This window comes from Fulmarus glacialis, unplaced genomic scaffold, assembly GCF_000690835.1.
Source record: "Fulmarus glacialis isolate BGI_N327 unplaced genomic scaffold, ASM69083v1 scaffold30524, whole genome shotgun sequence".
Classification (NCBI taxonomy): Eukaryota; Metazoa; Chordata; class Aves; order Procellariiformes; family Procellariidae; genus Fulmarus; species Fulmarus glacialis.
Window position 1 is genome coordinate 2,252 of NW_009209249.1, and position 7,817 is coordinate 10,068.

A 7,817-nucleotide genomic window follows, 5' to 3' on the forward strand; every position below is an offset into this window, starting at 1 on the left:
GGGGGGCAGGCGCCTGCCGGGGCAGGGCAGCTGCAGAAGCGGCACTTTGCTGCCAGCTGAAAGCGTCTTCAGCTTCTTCTCTCGGGTGTTTGTGGTGCCGGCAGCACCGCCTCGTCCACAGATCAAACCTACCAGGGTGCTACTCACTCCTTTCAAAATATCAAACAAAAAATTAAAACACAATCTGAGTTTAAGTCTCTTCTCAAAAAAAAAAAAAAAAAAAAGAAGTAGTAAAAGACCATTAAAACGGCTTTTAATTCCCATTTATCTCATTCTAAGGAAACAGCAAAAAATGTCCCTTGACAGACTCGCATGTGACAAGACTGAGCAATCAATATCAAGCTGAAGATTCAGTTTCCCTGCACCTTCTATGCTTGCTTAATACAACAGGAATAAGACTTAAAGTATTAGGAATTTTTTGTTCAAAATTATTTATAACTTAGGCTGCTTTCAACTCTTGGAAACAATAATTGTGTGCGATAAGCAGGTGAAATTCATTTTTGGAGAGCAGTTCAGGTAACACCTTCTGTGTATTATTTTACACTGTGGTACACGCAACCAGGGTAGAGGAAATACTAAAGAGCATCCAAAATCAAGGCAAGAAGGTGACCAACAGAGCAGCTGCTGCATGAGAAACAGTGACTAACAACTACATTATTTAAAAGAGGAAACCAAGTCCTGGAGAGTACCCACCAGAGCTAGTATTGACTGGGACACCTCAAGTCGTTTCAGTGAGATCCTGGCAGGCTTCGCACCACGCGAGCAGTCGACAGCACTCCAGATTTGTTTATAACATGGGCAGAAGAAACCAAAACCACTTGTCACAACCGCTCGTGCAAACATTCCCGAGCTGGTTTTGCACCAGCTCGTCCTGGCGGTGCAGGGCAGGCGGCCGAGCTGGCCGGGGCACCCATGCCAACAGGGCGGCGAAAGCCACAACAGGGCCCAAGGCTGCTCCAGCAGCTACTCCACTCGGGACATGGCGTGGGGACCTCTCAGGGTAAGGCAGAGGCAGAGAGACAAGTTCCTCCTCCTCTGACGGCTCCACTCTACAAAGGAGGCCATCTCCCACCGAATGGCCCCGGGGGCCTCCCGCGCTCCCTGGGGAGCTGAGCGCGGCTCGGCCGGGGCCCCCAGCCGAGAAGGCGGGAGAGGGTGAGCACAGGCTCCCCAGGGACGAGCTCTCAGGGGCTGGGAGAAGGATTTGCAGAGGGGCGGGGAGGCAGGGAACCGTCCCGCGGGAGGGTGAATTCAGCTGCCTTTAGCCAGCGGAGATCACCCTGAATTCACAGCATTTGAAGAACAGCCTGGGCACACAGTTCACCCGCCGAGCAGAGCGCGGGCGGCCCCAGGCGCACACACAGCACTGCACAGCCCCGACACCTCCTCCCCTCGCTCTGCAACCTCCCCAAACATCCTCAGCGTGACCAGGGAAATCAGCAGGGAGGATATATTTGGCCACTCAAGGCTACAAGGATGTGTTTGTATTTAATCCTGTAAATGGAACAATGTTTATGCGAATCATTTTGTCCTGTACTTCACCGGGGATTACATCAGATTTGTTTAGAGTAAAAGCTGTTCGTACAAAAAATAAACAGCCAACTTAAAAAATGTAGATTGTGAGGAGCTGAGGGGTGTTTTGAGCAATTCATTTTTATACCTATCTTATGCAACGTAGTGCAATTGAACAAACAGAAGATGGCAATAGTCCATCATCAAGTGCCTTATTCACATAAGGACTTTCCTTTTAACATAGAAAAAAAATGGTTTGAAAAGAAAATCCTGAAAATGCAGCATTCAAATAACAAGACAAAAATACTGCATGTGAACACCTTTGATGAAGTTTTCTACTGAAACAAGGATTGTTTTTTTCTTTTTTTTTTCTTTTTTAACATATAGTTAGTCTTAGATTCTGTTTTATGCTTAATGAAAAAGTTGAAGGGTAAGTATTGCAATATTTGGATTATATAATTGGATTAATACAAGTATTATAGAACTACTTACATTGTTCAGGGGGGACTATTTCTGGAAAGGAAGACAGGATATTCTGGATATTTATCCTACTTTAAATAAAAATATTTTAAATGGCTAAAATACCACAGAATAAACCCTGTTTTCCAATCAGCTCTGGAGAAAACTGTGTTCACACACACAATCTTAAGTACTAGTTCTGGGATCAAATTTGCCATTTTGTACTCTTAGGGGTCTATGCACATATAAAACCATATTAAGAGAACCATTTTTGGGACTGGGTTGCATAGTTTAAATTCTTGTAAGCACCAAATTAAATGGAACAGCATACTGGGTTGGTTTTGTGAAATGGTAGTATTTAGTACTGCAAGATCAGTTATGTACACACAGACATTAATAACCAAAGAGTCTCTTATTAGGTCTTATACAGCTAAAGAAAACCAAGACCAAGTGCTTCTGGTCTCCCCTTTACAACTCAAGTAATAGTAAATCACAGAAGGGTTTATGGCTTGTTAAATTGTGCTAGATAATTACAGTGTTAAATTCATACGCACACACACACCACCACCCCAGTCTCTGCTTTGCAGCTATTCCCCTTTTAACACCTTTGCAACACCCACACGGCTACAGGAACAAGCAGGTACACACAGCTTGTCTTTTCCACTAAGGGAGATTGCCACACAAGATCTTCTAATAACAGTATCATTTATTTATGAGGCTGCAACTGAAGGTGCTCTTTCATCCACGTGCCCATTACCCCACCGCAAGGCTAAGGCAGGTGGCTTATGCTACTGCACATTCCCTGATGTGTTCCATGGGCTCAGCATGCAAGATAGATAGGTATCATCATATTTTTACTACTTATAGCCTTCTCCAGTATTAATCTTTTGAGCTGAATTTTTCTGTGTACTATAAAGCCTCGATTTACCCAAAAACATCCTTTGTCTCGCAAGAAGGCATGCAAACCCATTACAACAGGTTTTGTATCTGCCTGGAGATAGATGCTAGACTCTGCAGTCAAACTGTGAACGATTACAACCCTTACCAGATGGAACTACAGTCAAGCCCATTACTAGTGGACAGGCTATTTGCAGAATAACTGTGCTACAGACAAAGATGACTCTTCCTGTCTTCGTTGCCCACTACTGCTCAGAAACCATCAGCACTTGCACTGATGGAACTGATGCTCATGAGCCTGCTAGACTTAAGGCTGCTCAACCACAACCAGGCTACGTGTTTCCACCAGGCTCCCCGATGCCTGGTTTCATCCAGGTTCTTCCATTCTCAGCAGTGCTCCAGCTCCTCCTTACCGTAAACAACTGACAGCCAACTCTGTCCCCAACACGCTTCGCTGAGCTAACTCCTATCAGAAGCAGATCACAGAACGAGCACACACCTCCTAAGATTAAATTCAAATATCCTGACTACTAAACAATATTTTAAATATATAGTACATAGCAGAGTATTTCTATACATAATGTATGTACACAAACACACACTCTATAGGATTCATCATATATATGCAGAGCAAGAAAGCTTGAACCCCTCTCAGAATCATAACCTTTCTCCAGGTGGATGGTGGACTTCCTACCCAACTCCAGCAAAGCCCAACGAGCTACTTCAGTGAAAACATCCCTGTTTGTCCCTAACCAGGGACACAAAGGACAGGTGAGGAGACCGCAGACCAGACGTACAGGATTCAGGATTCTCCCCTCGCACAACAGTGCAGCCTGCACACCAAGCGGTGAAGCTCAGTGATAGCTGAAAACATGACCAGATGGCCACCTGTATCTCTTCTAGCATGCTGCATACCCTACTTGCAGGATGCGCATGCACACATACTACACTTTCTAGCTTCCCACTTATTTTTTAACTAAAGGCTGCATTTACATAGGATTTCCTCCTAGGAGAAACAGTACTGCTGTTCCCTGGTAAGAATTTTATACCAAAAAATCTATTACCCAAAGCAACTGCACCCGGGGCAATGCCCTTCAAAGAATGGCCTAAAGACACCCTTTCCAGGGGACCAAAGAGATAAAGCAACCAGCAGTTTCTGGAAAGTGCGGTCCCATAAGGGATCGGTGGGGCATCCATATGAAATCCCGCACCGGGAAGGGAAGACACAGCCGTGCCCTCCCAGCACACTGGCCAGCCAGGACGAGTCTCTGCTCTGAAGCCTTACAACTCAGATGCATACAACACTTCACTGTAAAATCACCCCCAAAATAAGTTTACTTTAACTTGGCAGGATGTATCTGTGATAATTCTTTATCACTGGTTTATGCACGCACTTACATATACAACAGTTCTTTGAAGACGCTGTTTGTGAAATATTTTCCCAGGGCTACAAATGAATTATAAAACAACATCCTAGTCCCCAAATACCAGATAACTATATTTAATTTGTCTGGTTTGACATGGAATTTCGGCCCTTAAAAGTTCTTCTTGAAAGAAAAAGGTACAAGAAAGCTAGTAGGAAAAGTCTCAGGCCCTGATCTATCACTGTCATTTCAGAGAACTAGATCAGGACAGAAACATAGGTACATTTTGGTTGTGCAGTTTGAGACTCCCATTTTTTATAGGATGCTATATGCGAAAAATGGTTTCCAGGTGGAGGCACGACAGCAGATCAGACCCAAGAATGCAAGGAGCACACAATTCGTGAACATTTGTGATTTTTTTTCATTTAAGAAGCTTTGCATTACATTGTAATTGAGTAACCCAGCCAGAACTCTCCATGCCACGGGGTTATTGTGGAAGGAATGTTATTTGAACGTGTACTTAGAGACAGCTCCAGACCGTTCCCTCTGCAAGCTTTTTGTCACTACGTATATCATGCCCTTTACTTTCGAGGTTTCTCTAGCAGTAACTTTTACTGTGGCTTTCCACCAGTGCATCTTAAAAAAAGGAAACTAGAACCCCAGAAGTTTTAAAAATGTATCTTTGTATCGACGCACACCAGAATCTCATGAATTAAGCAATCATAATTGCATAATCAGCGCAACCGTAATTGGGCTTATTCAAATGTGCGTCAGCCCCATTCCTCAGCTCTCCCCGCAGATCCTGTGCCACCCTGTCAGGCAAAACATTTGCGTTGTGAGCGACAATGGTGCCATCTGAATACAGCCAAAGACCTGATGACTAAGTTTCAGACAGATCCTTGTAAGGCCTCTGAAGGCTATTCAACAATGACGCACAGACATCTACCAGTCAGCAAAACAAAACCAGGCAGAAAGTTTTTGCCGGCAGCTTTGACAGGGTAAAAAACAAAATCCAGAAGTCCTGCAATACTTTTGTAATTAGCATGCCTTCTAGTGGTATTATTCTATAAAAATATTTATCTTGTTCATCTGGCTTTTATCAATTCACAGAGCTCGGCCACAGATAGAATACAATCTCTGAGTTTTCACATTTAGTAGGGTTAGAAGCACTGACTACTTCATTAGAAGGTTTTAATAATGGGGCACAACCCTATAAGAAGGTTAATAGTCAGAGATATTGCTTATCTATGGCAATGGTTTGGTGGTGTAAGATCCTTCATTTAGAAAAAAACAAGTCTGAACCTGTCAGCCATGTTCCTGTTATCAAAGGCTTCAGAGCTGCCACCCCAACTTGTACTTCTGTCATCAGACACATGAAGAAGCAAATCGCCACCACCCCACCAGCCCTTTCAGTCACCAGATATGCTCTGATACGCCATCAGTTTTTTCCCATCTCTGTCTATGAATCCGTATTCTCCAGTTCTGATACAGCAGTCCATCAGCAGGAGCATAAAAAAGGTTTCCTTTCATAGGCACTGAGCTCAGACAAAAAGTTCAAATTATTTTCTTAATAAAAAAACAGCTAGAACAACAGAAATGAACTCTGGATTTTGGGGGAAGAAAGACTCGTATGGCTAAAGGTAAAAAACATTCTCACTTGGTTCTTAAGCCACCAAAAGTATATGATATACAGCGAGGGTCTTCTGGCAGTCATGTTCACTGCTTGTTTTCTAACCCTTTGGAAATAGCAGCTGTATCTTTAGATCCTTAAATATTAAATTTGGCTGGCATTTTGGAAAAATATCCATGTTTGCATAACAAAGCGACCCTTCAGTTCGCCCTGCTGTCTAGAGTCATTCCAATGGGGAGAAACTGTACACAGAGCTGAGATGTCCTACCCGCCCTCTAAGCTCTTAATCCTCTGCCCCGGACAACTGCTTACTTCTCTCTGAAGCACGCAAAAAATTATCTGTGCTGCAATGTTTAATCCATTACAGAACAGCAGCTTACACTTGAAAACATTGCATTTCTCCTTCTTTTGGGACTTCACATACTCATGGAGAGCTGCACACTTCAATCTTTTACTGGAGGCAGCATTGTGACTGACGTACTTCGTTCTAGTTTAACGATTCTAACAAGTTTTAACCAAGAATGACATTTCAAACCAAAAAGTACAGCCATGCCATTAGGTAATCCTAAAATGACATAATTTCAAAACACAAAGTATGAAAAAGTCATTCCCAAAGTTGCTCACCCTCAGGTCCTGTTACCTTTCAGCATATTACCATTTTTAAAACAAGTTCATGCCAATGGCTATGAAGCTCGAACTGTCCATTGCATCATGAGACCCGCACAACTTCTCAGAGAGAAACCACATAGCATCCACACATTTTAGCACTTCAACTGGTGTTCGAGATGACTTTGCCTGCTTAGAATTGACTTCCTTTTCAATATACACTGGCTACTTGTGATCTTCAGATCTCCAGATCTTCTGGTTCCCCAGCAAGTGGTGTTCTGCTTCTATTGCTCAAAAACTCTGCGGTGGCCAGAGCTCGCTGTGGCTTCTCTGCCCGGGAGCAGCATCGAGGCCCGCTGCTGGCACAGCCCTCCAGCCTGAGCCGCGGGAGAGAAGCAGCTGCTCCGAGCACACCAGGCATGTCCTTCCCTACGCTCAGCTAAATGGGAAAGAGCATTCTCTTAACTTGGGCTTGTATCTGCATTGTGTATGGCTTTAAATTAAAATTCTACCCCCAACTGTCTTGGTAACTACTTCCATTATAAGCCGTTTTTAAGGTATACGTATTAGCACTGGCTTGTTCACAGGGGCTTACATGTTTCATTTTGTGCCTTCTCCTTTCCTGTTGAAGAAGGTAACAAGCTTTGCAAAAAATATATATGTAAACAAGGTCCTGGATATATCAGGGCAATAAAGCATCCCGGTTCCATGCACAGCCTGGAGCTTTGGATGTCTATAAACCAGTGAGAGCTTTACAGTGAGCACCACCAGAGTGGGCACCACTCTATCTGCCTTCCTGTTTATTATTTTCTTCCTAAGCAATGACTCCTGACCACCATAAAAACCGATTTCCGAGTTAATTAGTATATTGGTTTGAGTCAGTTCAGCCATTTTATGTTTCTATCACAATATGATCAAGTTTTAAATAATCAAGAAACTAGATTTGGGACAAAAAGAGCGTGTGAGCATATTAAACATATATGTCTGTTTTACCACTACATGTATATAAAACTACTCACACACATAGCCTTTTGAAAAACTCCACTGCCAATAGTCTGCTAGAACTATACAGTGGAAACACTCCGTTCAAATTAAGTAACAAACTTGATAATATGTGAAATGTTTTGTTTAATTTGTATTGTGTTTCCAGTATAAAGATAGTCATCAGAAGCCCCAAACAATAAACAAAATGGAAAAGTAATACAAGAGATAAAACTGAAGTGAGAGGGAGAAAGGAGATGTCACTAACCAGACTGAACACAGGATGGCTACTTAAAGCCACTGGAACAACTTTGAACAATTAACATGAAAAGGTGCATTTTGAGGGTTGTTTTTAAGCTTTTCCTCCT